At 39.8% G+C, this 13722-nt stretch overlaps 1 long non-coding RNA gene across 1 annotated transcript in view; it reads left to right on the top strand.

Annotated features, from left to right (window-relative positions):
* The window catches only part of LOC309688706, a 37189-nt gene extending 24002 nt beyond the window's left edge, over window positions 1-13187 (top strand). The window contains exons 2-3 of the long non-coding RNA XR_014271150.1: window positions 11563-11835; window positions 12773-13187. This is a non-coding gene — a long non-coding RNA (uncharacterized lncRNA). The remainder of the gene's footprint in view (window positions 1-11562; window positions 11836-12772) is intronic.
* Window positions 13188-13722: the final 535 nt, after the last annotated feature.

Below are 13722 nucleotides of genomic sequence, written 5' to 3'. Positions count from 1 at the left end.
TCCAAAATGTTTAAGCTCAACTGAAATTTGCAGTTGCAAAAGAACTTTTTAGAGAAACCAAATGCCTTCAGGAGACAGGTTTTATGGTCAGATGAGAAAAAGATTGAGCTATCTGTCCACAATGACAAAAGATATGTTTGGAGGCGCAAAGGTGAAGCTTTCAAACCTAAGAACACAGTACCACTGTCACGCATGGCGGTGGTATCATCATGCTCTGAAACTTTTTTTGTTCCCAGTGGTAGAGGTACGATGTAGAGAGTAAACTGACAAATGAATAAGGAGGACTACCTCTAAATACATCGACTACCCACATGTCAACTGCTGTATATTATGGCTGGAACAACCAATTAAAATTCCATATAAATTGTTTGATGATTATAACCTGCAGGGTATTTCCTGTTGCCACCAGGTGGTGCTATAAGTGTGACATAATATTGGCACATAGATGCCTATGAACTCAAAAATGCTGGCAAAATTATACATTAAATTCAAAATGGCTCACTACCATTGGAGTTTAGTCCATGGCTTCAAGAGTCTTTGTGCATCTTGATCGTCTCTTCCAAATTTTATGATTTTTTTAGGCTTTTCAAGACCTCAACAATTACCTTCTGTTTCAAGACGAATCACCATGGCACCAGGGTTTGTTGTTAAATGAAATCTCCCAATTTTCACACTGTAGCTTCATCAAAGTCTGATATTTATTCATGTGGTCAATCTAGGAGGAGTAGAATATGAAATTAAAACATTACATTTCCTGTTTTCACTAGGTGTAGTTCTAACTATTGTTGACAAGTATCATATCAGTCTATTCAGGGCTGGACTCTCATCTTGCCAGTGAACTTTGGGAGAGACTGGACCACGTGTCTTTGAGTTATAGCAATTTCATGCTTCATGGTGAAACATTAAAATTCGCAGTGCCACCAGGGTGACGCCCTTTGGCAAAAAATTCACAGAACCCAAGACCAACTTCTTGAGTTATTTTGGGTGGCTCAGGTCAGTCACCTTGAAGCTGTATCTCAAAGTGTAAAACATGCCATTTCCTGTTCCCACTAGGTGGTGCTGTAACCATTGTTAAATATTACAATTGAAATATATTCAAGGGTATACCCTTATCAAACTTTGGATTATGCTTTTGTGAATGACAGCAAATGAAAATATCACGGCGAATGATCAAAATTTGCTGTGGCACCACAGACATGCCCTTAGCCAGACATGCCAAAAACTCAAACCCTTAGCGGAATGCCCAGGTCTGCAGTTAAGACTGACCAAATATGAAGTTAGCAACTAACTGGTAAACTTGCCAGTTGATAGAAATTATGTTTAAGGTGAGCTGTAATGTTTTGCTATAGTGGATCAGCATCGGTTGGTTGCATCCATTAGTTAAGAACTTTAACTAAGTTTAAAAGTTGATTTAGTACTTTTTTATGCTTGTCACATTTTATAAGCAGTATTTCATCAAAAAATAAATAAATTATTAAGCTTTATATCATCGTATTCATTTTATCCCTTCCAGCAGAGGCAAAAGCGTTTTTTAAAAAGATTTTATAATAGATATCCATGTCATCCGTGAGCATTTTGTTAAGTTAATGTTCCAGTGAGTTCCAGAAACCACAGGAACCCATCTTTTGGCATAGGGCCACCTCTTCTGCATGAAGCACTGACTTGGCATTAAAAGAACAGAAGAAATCCCAGAACATACCGATACATGGTAAATGGTAAATGGCCTGTATTTGTATAGCGCTTTACATACCTACAATATGTAAAGTTCCTGATATGTGATGAATCATTATGTTATCTGAAATGAGGTGACGTATAGGAAGACATCAAATCTGTTGGTGAAATTATCATTTTTCATCTTGCCAATCTCATGACTTTCCATTTAGCTGCAAGCCCTTGAAGTCATATGATGTACAAAACAAGGTTTGTGACCATGGGACAGTGTAGCCATGTGAAACGATAGTCTATGACAAATTTTTACCTTACCTTAGTGACCCCACTGGATAACTTTTATCATGTTTATCACTTTTATCAAGCTTTTGATTTGGTACAAGACTAGAATCAGAAATTTTGCTGCCATTAAAGGCAGAATCCAAACGTTTTTTCTTTTAGTGCTGTGAGACTCAAGCTGGGAAACATACCTGCAATGAGCAAGCCATAATTTTAAATAATTAGGTCTGAGCCTTGTAACACACGGCAAAGTCTCATATAGTGTATAGAATTGTGCAGACAATACAAACTGTGGAAACAACACATCATAATAAAAAAAGAAATGGCTAGACAATAACACTAGGGAGATTTGACTCAGTTTCATAAACTATGCAAACATCAGAGGCAATAATAAGATTAAAAGAATCACAGAAGCAGTGAGGACTCATTTTCAGTGAGGAGGTGACCACAGATCGCTGTATGCTGGTATCAGACTTTTATATAAGCTTGTGTCATCACATAGTTTACACCTAACACATGACACATAAATGACTAGTTTACTGATAGAAATACCTTATCAAGATGGGAAATGCTTCCCAGACTTCAAACAATGGAAAACCACAGCTTAGCACATAGGCTGAAATTGAGCATTCAACAGTTGGATGAAATACAATTACATAGTGAGACAGCTCAAAAGCAATACCGGTATTTATATATTACAATATATAGGGAGGGTTATGAAGAATATACCAGTTGGATCCTTCACATCCCAGGAAAAGAAGAACATATTTGTGAGCCACACTTGGGACATGCCTTCATTGCCTTCCTAACAAAACTAGTAATCAGCATGGCATTTGATTCACGTCATTTGGTTTCATCAATTTAACACTAACAGAGAGGTTCAAGCTTTCAACTTAGAAGATTATTGCCTCGAGTTTATAATGTCAGCTGATTCATCCAAAATCCCTGTGATGATCATGCTGGCAAATTATTTTATCAACTCATGCAACAAATTTCATATTAATGCAGCATAGCATTGTGCGTGTAGGTGCATCACAAAGTCACAGACACTAATTATAATTAGTATAGTAATTAGTAACCGTATGTCACTTGATACGATATCAAGTGACATACAGATAAAATGTTAGAATTCCACTTCCCAAAACTGGATTACAGACCTCTTGTTCAGTTAATGACACTGTGAGCATTCACCTGTCATTCAAAGTAGCAAACTTGCAATTGTAATAATGCAAATTTACTAAATAAAAATGTAGATAGGTAAGTTCTAAAGCAATTCCACATGAAAGGGGAAACTAACCATACAGTCCATATCTTTTTACATTGTGGTTATTTTGCACTGAAGATTGGCATTTTAAAATGGGAGCCATGGCAACCTTAATTAAACATTTTTTATGCTTTTTTACCACGAGTCCCCTAGGGTCCATTCAGGTCCAAATGACATAAATTTTAGCATCTGTCAGTTAACACCTTTGGTTTTTAAGTTACACCACAATCTATCTGGACCATTGACAACATAAAAGATGGATGCGTGAAAAGTGACGCTAACATGGAAGTGCTTTAAACCTGCATTGTTTTTAATGACCACTAGGGGCTAATTTCTCAAGTTGCAAATATAGCTGTATGGAAGCCTTTGGGGGAAACCCCCCCCCCCCCCCCCCCCCCCCCTGCTCCTGCTCTGTGACTTCAGTAAAAAAGAAAATGTTGGTTGTTTTAAGACTCAGAAAATATATATATATACATATATATATATATATATATATATATATACACAATGTATATATATATACATTGGAATGTCGTTCGGACTGGAGAAGTGTAGTCGGATGGTATCAAAGAGAGGGAAGGTAGTCAGAACTGAGGGGATTGAACTACCAGAAGGCAACATTGCAGACATAGAGGACAGTTACAAGTACCTGGGGATCCCGCAGGCGAATGGGAACCATGAAGAGGCCGCTAGAAAGGCTGCAACCACCAAGTACCTGCAGAGGGTCAGGCAAGTCCTGAGGAGTCAGCTGAATGGTAAGAACAAGATCCGGGCCATCAACACGTACGCCCTGCCCGTGATCAGGTACCCTGCTGGGGTAATAGGCTGGCCAAAGGAGGAGATAGAAGCCACTGACATAAAGACAAGAAAGCTCCTGACCATGCATGGAGGGTTTCACCCCAAGTCCAGCACCCTGAGGCTGTACGCTAAGCGGAAGGAAGGGGGCCGGGGACTGGTGAGTGTCAGCACCACAGTCCAGGATGAGACAACGAACATCCAAGAATACATTGGGAAGATGGCCCCAACTGACCGAGTGCTCAGTGAATACCTCAGGCAGCAGAAACCCAAGAAAGAGGAGAGAGACGAGGAACCATCATGGAAGGACAGGCCCCTGCACGGTATGTACCACCGGCAGATAGAGGAGGTGGCTGATATCCAGAAATCCTACCAGTGGCTGGACAAAGCTGGACTGAAAGACAGCACAGAGGCACTAATCATGGCAGCACAAGAACAAGCTCTGAGCACAAGATCCATAGAGGCTGGGGTCTATCACACCAGGCAAGACCCCAGGTGCAGGCTGTGTAAAGATGCCCCAGAGACAATCCAGCACATAACAGCAGGGTGCAAGATGCTAGCAGGCAAGGCATACATGGAACGCCATAACCAAGTGGCCGGCATAGTGTACAGGAACATCTGTGCCGAGTATAACCTGGAAGTCCCGAGGTCAAAATGGGAGATGCCCCCAAGGGTGGTGAAGAATGACCGAGCTAAGATCCTGTGGGACTTCCAGATACAGACGGACAAAATGGTGGTGGCTAACCAACCGGACATAGTGGTGGTAGACAAACAGAAGAAGACGGCCGTAGTGATCGATGTAGCGGTTCCGAATGACAGCAATATCAGGAAGAAGGAACACGAGAAGCTGGAGAAATACCAAGGGCTCAGAGAAGAGCTCGAGAGGATGTGGAGGGTGAAGGTAATGGTGGTCCCCGTGGTAATCGGAGCACTAGGTGCGGTGACTCCCAAGCTAGGCGAGTGGCTCCAGCAGATCCCGGGAACAACATCGGAGATCTCTGTCCAGAAGAGCGCAGTCCTGGGAACAGCTAAGATACTGCGCAGGACCCTCAAGCTCCCAGGCCTCTGGTAGAGGACCCGAGCTTGAAGGATAAACCGCCCGCAGGGGCGTGCTGGGTGTTTTTTTTTTTATATATAAAATCCCAGCACGCCCCTGCGGGCGGTTTATCCTTCAAGCTCGGGTCCTCTACCAGAGGCCTGGGAGCTTGAGGGTCCTGCGCAGTATCTTAGCTGTTCCCAGGACTGCGCTCTTCTGGACAGAGATCTCCGATGTTGTTCCTGGGATCTGCTGGAGCCACTCGCCTAGCTTGGGAGTCACCGCACCTAGTGCTCCGATTACCACGGGGACCACCGTTATATATATATATATATATATATATATATATATATATATATATATATATATATATATGTGTGTGTGTGTATATATATATATATGTGTGTGTATATATATATATATATATATATCAGTCTTTTGTATGTCTCTCTTTTTTGGGGCCAATGCTCATTCGTGCCTGTCTTTGCATGTTTATAAGGATGAACGATTGGGTGTTGAATATAGTTACTGAATGGTCAATGTGATGGATTCAAAAAAGTCTTGCATTTAAATTTCTAAAGCATCAAGTACAACTCATCACAAACAGAACCTATAATCAAACCTAAATTTTAATGATTATTATTCTTTATATTTCAGAGCATGTAAAGAGGGAGAAATGAACTTTTACTCCTGACATTTTAGGCCACTTGCTTGGTTTTGTTTGTGTTTTTAGTGTGCACAAAAAACTTCATATATTCATACATCTCGCTTAGTTTAGTAGGGATTTAGTAGGGATCTACAATTATTTTTAAAAGTTTTTCCAAGGGTAACTTATAGCAAAAACTATCAATTTTTTCAAATGTCTCTGATCCATAATTCAGGGGGTACATCAATCACAGTGAGAGGAGGCTGCTTTGGAGAAATGGTAAAAAGTAATTAAAGTAAGAAGAATAGGCAGGAAATCGTAGGAGGCCAATGATGCAGGCAATAATTTTGGGATGGAAACTAGATGAATCATTCAGCCAAGTTTTTTTTCTCTTATGGAAAAAAATGTCATTGTGGCAGCCAGTTACTCTGCATATCACCTCAGCGTGGCATCTGTATCCTGGTTGCCATAGGAATATGGTTGCTATGAGATCAATTTATCTGGAGATCTGGCGGTTGCAGATGTCACTGGGTGCTGCTTTTAATAACAATGCCCTGGCTAAATTACATACATTTAAGGTTTACAGTCGATACTTACTTTGACAGAAAAGAGTTTAACAAAGACTGAAAGCATCGATAAAGTAGTCGGGACATTTTGGGTACTTCACTCTCCTCCGGTAACTGCGTAAAACTGTGACCCGAATGCACACTCTCGGGTGTTCAATATATCAGATGAATGCCACAGATGCCAAACCTACTCTAGTTTCATTCAGTAATTAATATCCATAAGTGTCATATGAAAATTGCTTTATTGCTCATATGTCTTCATTTATGTCAGCCTGTATTTATCACAAGTGATAAGAGGGAGTGACTGTAAGACTATACAATGTCCTCACAAGGATGTCAGCTACAGGACACATTTGGGCAATCTCACCAGCAATGTCCTGGAAAAAAAAACCCACCAACAACAAAATAGATTCCTGCTAAGGAATTTTGAGGCAAATTACTTAAGTGAGCCTGAATTATTTTACTTAATTTCATATGTGCTCTGTCAGTGTATGTACTCTGTGGGGTATGTGGCACAAGTGGGAAGGTAGTTTTCCAATGTGCGGCCTTTGCTTACTTAACTTAATATAAAGTTCTGAAAACACACACACACACACAGTTCGTCAGCAATGTAAAGGATGTGAAGCGGTTAAAGGCAAGAGCAAATCGCCTGCTGTTTGTGAACAGTAGCTGAGCCTCATTACAGTGTTAGAGAGAAGCAGTAATGGGCTACAGCCTGAAGGTACATTAGTATCAAAGCAGGCTGAAAGTGAGGTGAGCTGCACTAAAACCTCAGGTAGCCGTAAAGTGAAACCAGTGCAGAGGGGCCATGAATTCTTCTAATGGCCAGCAGGGGACCCCATGAGCACTTTCCTGATGAGTTTCAGTCTGGCTTAAGTCTTAATGAATGCCACAGTATCTTCTTTGTGTCCCATTTAGAGCAAAATAGATGATACATCAGGGTGGGCTATTGGGTGTGACTGATCTGACAAGTCATAAAATGTTCTCAGTGGCTGCGTCAGAGCCACTGCTTGTGATTTGTGATTTAAAAAAAAAAATCCAAGCAGGCAATGACTCGAAAAATGAACCACGAGAGAACATGAAGTTTTAAAACAAATTTAAAACAATCTGCCAGAGAAACCTGCCTGTAAATGTCCTTTCTAGATTTAATTACCATGAATCAAGCAAAGGTGTACAAATATTTACTATATGCTGCCGTCTCTGGGACAAGAGATAATTGAGTTGTGTCTCCTGGGCAGAGATGTGAAGCAATGAAGTACAAATACTTGTATACTGTACTTAAGTAGAATTTCAGTTTTCTGTACTTTATTTACTTTTTACGTTTACTCCCTACATTTTTACACAAATATGTTCTTTCTTCTCCTATCTGCGAGAGAAAATAATGAGAGCTCACTTCACCCACAGATGGAGAAAGATATACGAAGGCCATAAAAGACAGGACAGAGAGGAAGAAGAGGTCAGATTTAAAGTTAAGGACTGTTCAGTGGTACTTTACAGACTGAAAATTTAAAGCTGACATGTAATGTCATCATTTTAATCAAATACTGGATTTGTATGTAATATGTTTTGATGAATCAGTATTCTAACTTTGTTATTCAATTTTGCACGGAAATACTGGGTAGTTTTGTCCAGTATAAACATGTCAGCTTGCTGTTCTGTGGTGAGTTTGAACATCTGTGCTTAAGTATAGAATGTAATATCTCTGCTCCTGGGTAGCTTTCTTGATTGAATGACTGTCTAGCACTTCAAATGATGGTTAAAAAACATTTAAAGAGCTCCATTAATGAGCAATTAAATGATGCTGTGGCCTCAAAAACACACTATGATCACAACATAAAAGATTGATTCACTTAATTTAAACGTTCTTCACCTTAAATGCTTCATTTTCTGTAAAATGCATGTCTTAGCTCGCGGGCTTAAATTTGCCACCTGCCTGTTAAACTACATAAACGGCTTGATTTTCTTGTAAAACAGCAGTTTTGTCATTTGTCACTTGAAAACAATAAGTTGTGATTTGATAAAGAATATGATACAAATGTTTACTCACTGTTTTCTCACAGAGCATATTTTGTACTGCCTAACTACCGGACTATTCACGGTCACTGAACAGCAGTGCTGTCACATGACAAGAATAACATTAAACTGTGCATGATGTTCTTTTTAATGTCTTTTGGATTTTACTAACTTTATTGAATAGGGAGAAATTTAATTAACACTAATTTCATTCATGTGCTGGCAAAGACTTTATCTCTGATATGATGCGTTAGGGTGTTCTAGGATCTATGGCTTAACCTCCTAAGACCCGAACTCTTCCACGGCATGCATTTTTAATTTCTCTTTGATATTTGGGCATATTGGGGCTCAATGAATGTAAAAACCAAGAATTACCAGATTTTTTTTTTTTACCTTATTTTTGTTTTTATGAAAAATCAGAGCCACATATGAAGATATTCGTTTAAATTTTGATAGAACAGTAGCAGTATAATGTCCTCGTAAGTGGATATCAGGCCCTTGTAGAGCAAAATTGAGTATTTTGGTCTAAATAACGCAAAATGTGATGTCCACATATGTGGACGCCAGGTCCTAGGAGGATAAAAACACCAGAAAACATAAAAAATAAAAGGTCCTGGTAAGGATAAATAATAGTAATGTTTCATTATTTGATTGCCATTTTCTTCACATGACAGGCTTTCAGCTAGTCTTCTTAAAAGAGAAATGTATTTTTCTTATCCAGATCATTTACTGGAGAAATGAGAGGCACACAGTTATTCTTGGTAAGCAAGGATGTTTGGATTTAAGGCGAGTTTTGCACTTAATTCGCCTCAGCTTCCTGACATGTTTTTAACTAAGAGAGATGAGGTGTGAAGCCCCTCTAGGGGTAAAATTGCAAATTTCCAGCTGATTTTCTGGCAAGCTCAGACCCTCCAGTGTGTTAGGGAGAGAAAGGAGAGAAGAAAATGAAAATCCCTGAGTGTTTCGTTTCTGGTCATTTTTCTGTTCCGATTTAAAATGTCTTTCAATCTCTTTGAATCAATGTTCTCGTTGAATAGGGAGCCCCCCAGTCACTCACTCACTCACTCACGCACACACACACACACACACACACACACACACACACACACACACACACACACACACACCTTTCCTTGCAATCCACAGCAGGATGATCATTAAGCATCGTGTATCTTGTGAACAGATTTAGGGAAGCCTGTTACTGTGGCGCTGTGGTCAGTGTGGCTTTGAACTCTTTGTTTTCAGAGGGGAAGATATCATTTTGGAAGATTCTAGGCTTTTTCTTTTCTTTTCTTTTCTTTTGGAGCAAAGCAATAGAGATCACCCTCTCACTCCAATGCTTTTAGCTTGAAAATGTAGCTATATTGTTGTGTGATGTCTGAATTAGGGTTTGGGACTATGGGCTTAGTTCTATGGCAGGGATGTCAAATTCATTTTATATAAAGGGCTGCATACAGTTCACTTTGATCTTAAGTGAGCCGGACCAGTTCAAAGAAATTTGACTGCATATTTAATCCCTGAAATATCATAATATAATATAAAAAAAAATGCAATTTCAACAGCACATCTCATGTTTTGTACATAAATGTGTAAAATTGTAAAATTACATAAAAAGTTCTGGTAGCTCACTGCCCAGACTGTCCCGTCTATAATAGGAACTTCTGTCATTGAATTTTTTATCTATTACTTTACTACTCTGATGTAGTGTGAATGGCTTTGGGGTGATCTTTATCATCAGCCAAAGTTGTAAACCTATTAGAGTTCATCTACAAATGCCTTGCTATTTTTATCCAGAGGGCCGGAGTCTTTGCCAGGCTGATTCTGGTCCCCAGACCTTCTGTTTACCACCCCTGTTCTATGGGCTTATGGAGCTGTTTAACTGCCTGGTGTCACTGTAAATGATCAGTGAACTACAGCTATTTAAGAAGTGGCCTGGTAAACCATAGCTACTCTAATCTTATCTAACAGCGAATAACATTAAGTAGTTTGATAAACAGCTAATGACTATACATAATCAGCTGTTAGGAATTAAATGCATGCATCCAAGAATGCCTGAGTCTTTTATTTTGTTCAGGATTGGTGGTTGTTTAATTAATATAACAAAGAAACTCAGTTTTGTTGACTGCCTATAGTTAATTAAATTGAATGGTGTTAAGCTGCCAGATTAAAGTACTCTTGAGCAAGATTCCAGTATAATAAAGAAGTATATTGTTTTACTGTTATTGAACTGGTTAAAGGTTTCTGGGTCAGTGATTAATAATGGATTGCATTTAGATAGCACTTTTCAGGGCCCTCAAAGCACTGTACAATTCCACTATTCATTCACTCTCACATTCACACACTGGTGGAGGCAGCTACAGTTGTAGCCACAGCTGCCCTGAGGCAGACTGACAGAAGCGAGGCTGCCACATCATGCCATTGGCCCCTCTGGCCATCACCAGTGGGTGAAGTGCCTTGCCCAAGGACACAATGACTGAGACTGTCTGAGCCGGGGCTTGAACCAGCAACCTTCCGGTTACAAGACAAACTGCAAACTCAAGCCCCGGCTTGGACAGTCTCAGTCGTTGTGTCCCTGGGCAAGACACTTCAGCCGTTGCCTACTGGTGGTGGTCAGAGGGCCCGGTGGCGCCAGTGTCAGTGCGCCCCAGGGTGGCTGTGGCTACAATGTAGCTTGCCATCACCAGTGTGTGTGAATGGATGGATGACTGGATGTGTAAAGCGCTTTGGGGTCCTTAGGGACTAGTAAAAGATTATACAAATACAGGCCATTTACCATTTACCAAACACCACAGCTTATTGTGTCAGTATTGTTCCCGACCATGTCCATCCCTTAATGACCGAAGCGTACCCACAATGTGATTGGCTGCTTACAGCAGGTCCAAAATTTCAAATGACCTGTTCATTCTTGAACATGACAATGAGTTCACCGTGGTCAAATGGGTTCTCTGTGGTGCTTTTTTTTTATGTACCAAATCAAGTTACTGTGCTGTTGCAAATTAACCAAATTAGTTTTGAGATGTCCAACAGCTTTTCTCGTCTTCTGTTTACCCTCTTTCCACTTTTTTATGAACAGGCTGTTGGCTTACAAATTTAAAATGTGATATAAAAATGTATATAAAATAAATCATTTCTAATTTTCACCTTGAAATGATTTCCTAATCATTCCAATTTTACCATGTCGTAACTTCTTATGAAACAGACAGAGCTGAATTAAGATTGTTTTGACTGTTTGTTTACTACATACCAATCATTTATTTCCACTCAACTGACAGTTCAGCACTTGGTGTGATTTCAGACTTCTAATAGGATTAATCGAAGCTTCCAAAAACGTAATATTTAGACCAAAGCAGAGGAAGAGAGTCAAATGCGAATCTTTGTAAGTTCTTATTTTGCTGAATTAGATTTTCAGTCTTTTTTTCCCTCCTAGAGTTCTTTGAAAGGTTAGTGATGTTATTAAGATAACTGCGTTTCTAATGTGCATAGATTATTCTTCAAGGGGAATTCCGACATGTGCAAACGGCTGTCCTGCTCATAGTGAAACCATGCTATCAGAAATGGCCCCAGCTCTGTAAGTATGTGCATAATGCAGGTAGAAAATAAGAAATTCTGATTTATGTAAATGCTGTGCATTACTGCACATTTTGGTATTAAAGTGATGTCAGCTAAATATAGGGCCAACACTAATACAGATACTTTTAACTTATATAGTGAGCTTAATCATCAATTTGCGAATTCTGAACAAACTTTAATGACCATTGTGATTTTTACTTTTTGTGATTTTCTGTTTGTTTGATTTTGGAGCCCCTGAATCTAAATGTGACTGTCTCTAAAGTGTAGTGGGCTGCATACTGAGCTTAGGGAACAGAAACAAAGTATTGGTTTTATTGCACTACTATCCATCTGATACCAATACCAGCATTGGTATCAGTACCAATGATATTTTAATTGAGCTGCCAACCTCTAGTATCGGTTAATTTGTGGGTTGAGCAGGTGACTCTGACCTGAAGCCCCATGCTGTGTATCTTCCCCCTGCTCTCTCCGCTTTTCTGTCTCCAATAAAGACAAAACGCCCAAAGAAAATAAGAAATTTGGCAGAAGACTGAATATATAATACCAACTGTAGAGAGAAAGATCACTGAGACTGTTTCTAGGATTTCTTTTCTTCTGCCATCATCTTAATGTTACCCATAAATAGTAACAGCCTTTTTTAGTTTTGTCATTTCTGTTTTCTCTGCAAAATCCACAGTTGATAAAGTATGTTCAGGTGATGGCTGAGCTTTAGATGTGCAAAAACAGCAACAGCAATATGTGTGCGAGGCTGCTTGTGTCACAGCAGCATGCACATGCAGTGGCATTGCTAAAACCGCATATGCACAATGAGGATGTTTGGTTGTTGGTTCTTCATGATGCATGCGTGCATGATTATTATTTGATTTATTTTTTTATTATTGCTTATAGATGTTAATGGGCAGTTAGCTGACAGCCCTGCATATTTCTTCTCACAGGAGCCCTACAGTTGCTCTAAAGGAAAATCTATCTCAGGTCTACACAGCATGTGCAAACAACCATGTGCCGTGGTCGAACTTCAGAGGTTAAAAAGCTGGTTTAACATTAGAATGAATGTGTACCCTTCTTCCCGAGGGTCGACCTCCAGCAGGCTATCCATCCCCGGCCACATGCAGCAAAAATCAATGAAGTCAGAGCTTTTTGTGTTTCTATAAGAAACTCTGGAGACCAAGCCGCCCAAAATCAGCTTGACCCCAATGCCAACATGCAGACACTCCCACGTCTTTTTTTTGTTAACCATCAGAAGAAGCTTGTATTCATTTACCTTCTGTTACCCTGCACTGCAAGTTGGAAGAGCCTGTGTGACTTTCAAGCAAAGAATCATGTATAAGTTGCAGAATATGCTTTTCCACAATTAAGTCATAGTTCATGCACTTACATCTGCAGACATGCTATACCTGTGTTATAGTTTGTGAAAGATGTGCCTAAAATTGAATTTCTTGCAAAAAAAAACCCTGAAAAAAAGAATGCACAGCACGTGAATGCAGCCATGCACATGCTGAGAAAAAATCATTCTCCAGCAGTGCTGTTTAGATAACGCTTCTCATCTGAACATCCTCCTCTGCAGAAGTTTGCCCCTGCATCATTTCAGCTATTGCTCAGCCAAGTGGAAAAAGAGCAAAGAGTGTGAAAAAGCTTTGTGTGTGTGTGTGTGTGTGTGTGTGTGTGTGTGTGTGTGTGTGTGTGTGTGTGTGTGTGTGTGTGTGTGTGTGTGTGTGTGTGTGCCTGGCTCGGGCTTTTTTTCTTCCTTCCTCCAATTTCCTTCGTCCTTTTTGACATATTTCCAAATACAAGTATACAACTCGGTGCTCTTCACAGTCTTTTCTGCCCTTCAACTCCCTCAAGTGTGCTCTGACGTTGTGTGCTGAGAGCAGTGAGGCTCCAGACA

This window comes from Aulonocara stuartgranti (assembly GCF_965226115.1).
Source record: "Aulonocara stuartgranti genome assembly, chromosome: 15".
In the NCBI taxonomy this organism is placed as follows: domain Eukaryota; kingdom Metazoa; phylum Chordata; class Actinopteri; order Cichliformes; family Cichlidae; genus Aulonocara; species Aulonocara stuartgranti.
The sequence above is the reverse complement of the archived record's forward strand: the minus strand, read 5'-3'. Positions and strand labels throughout refer to the sequence as shown.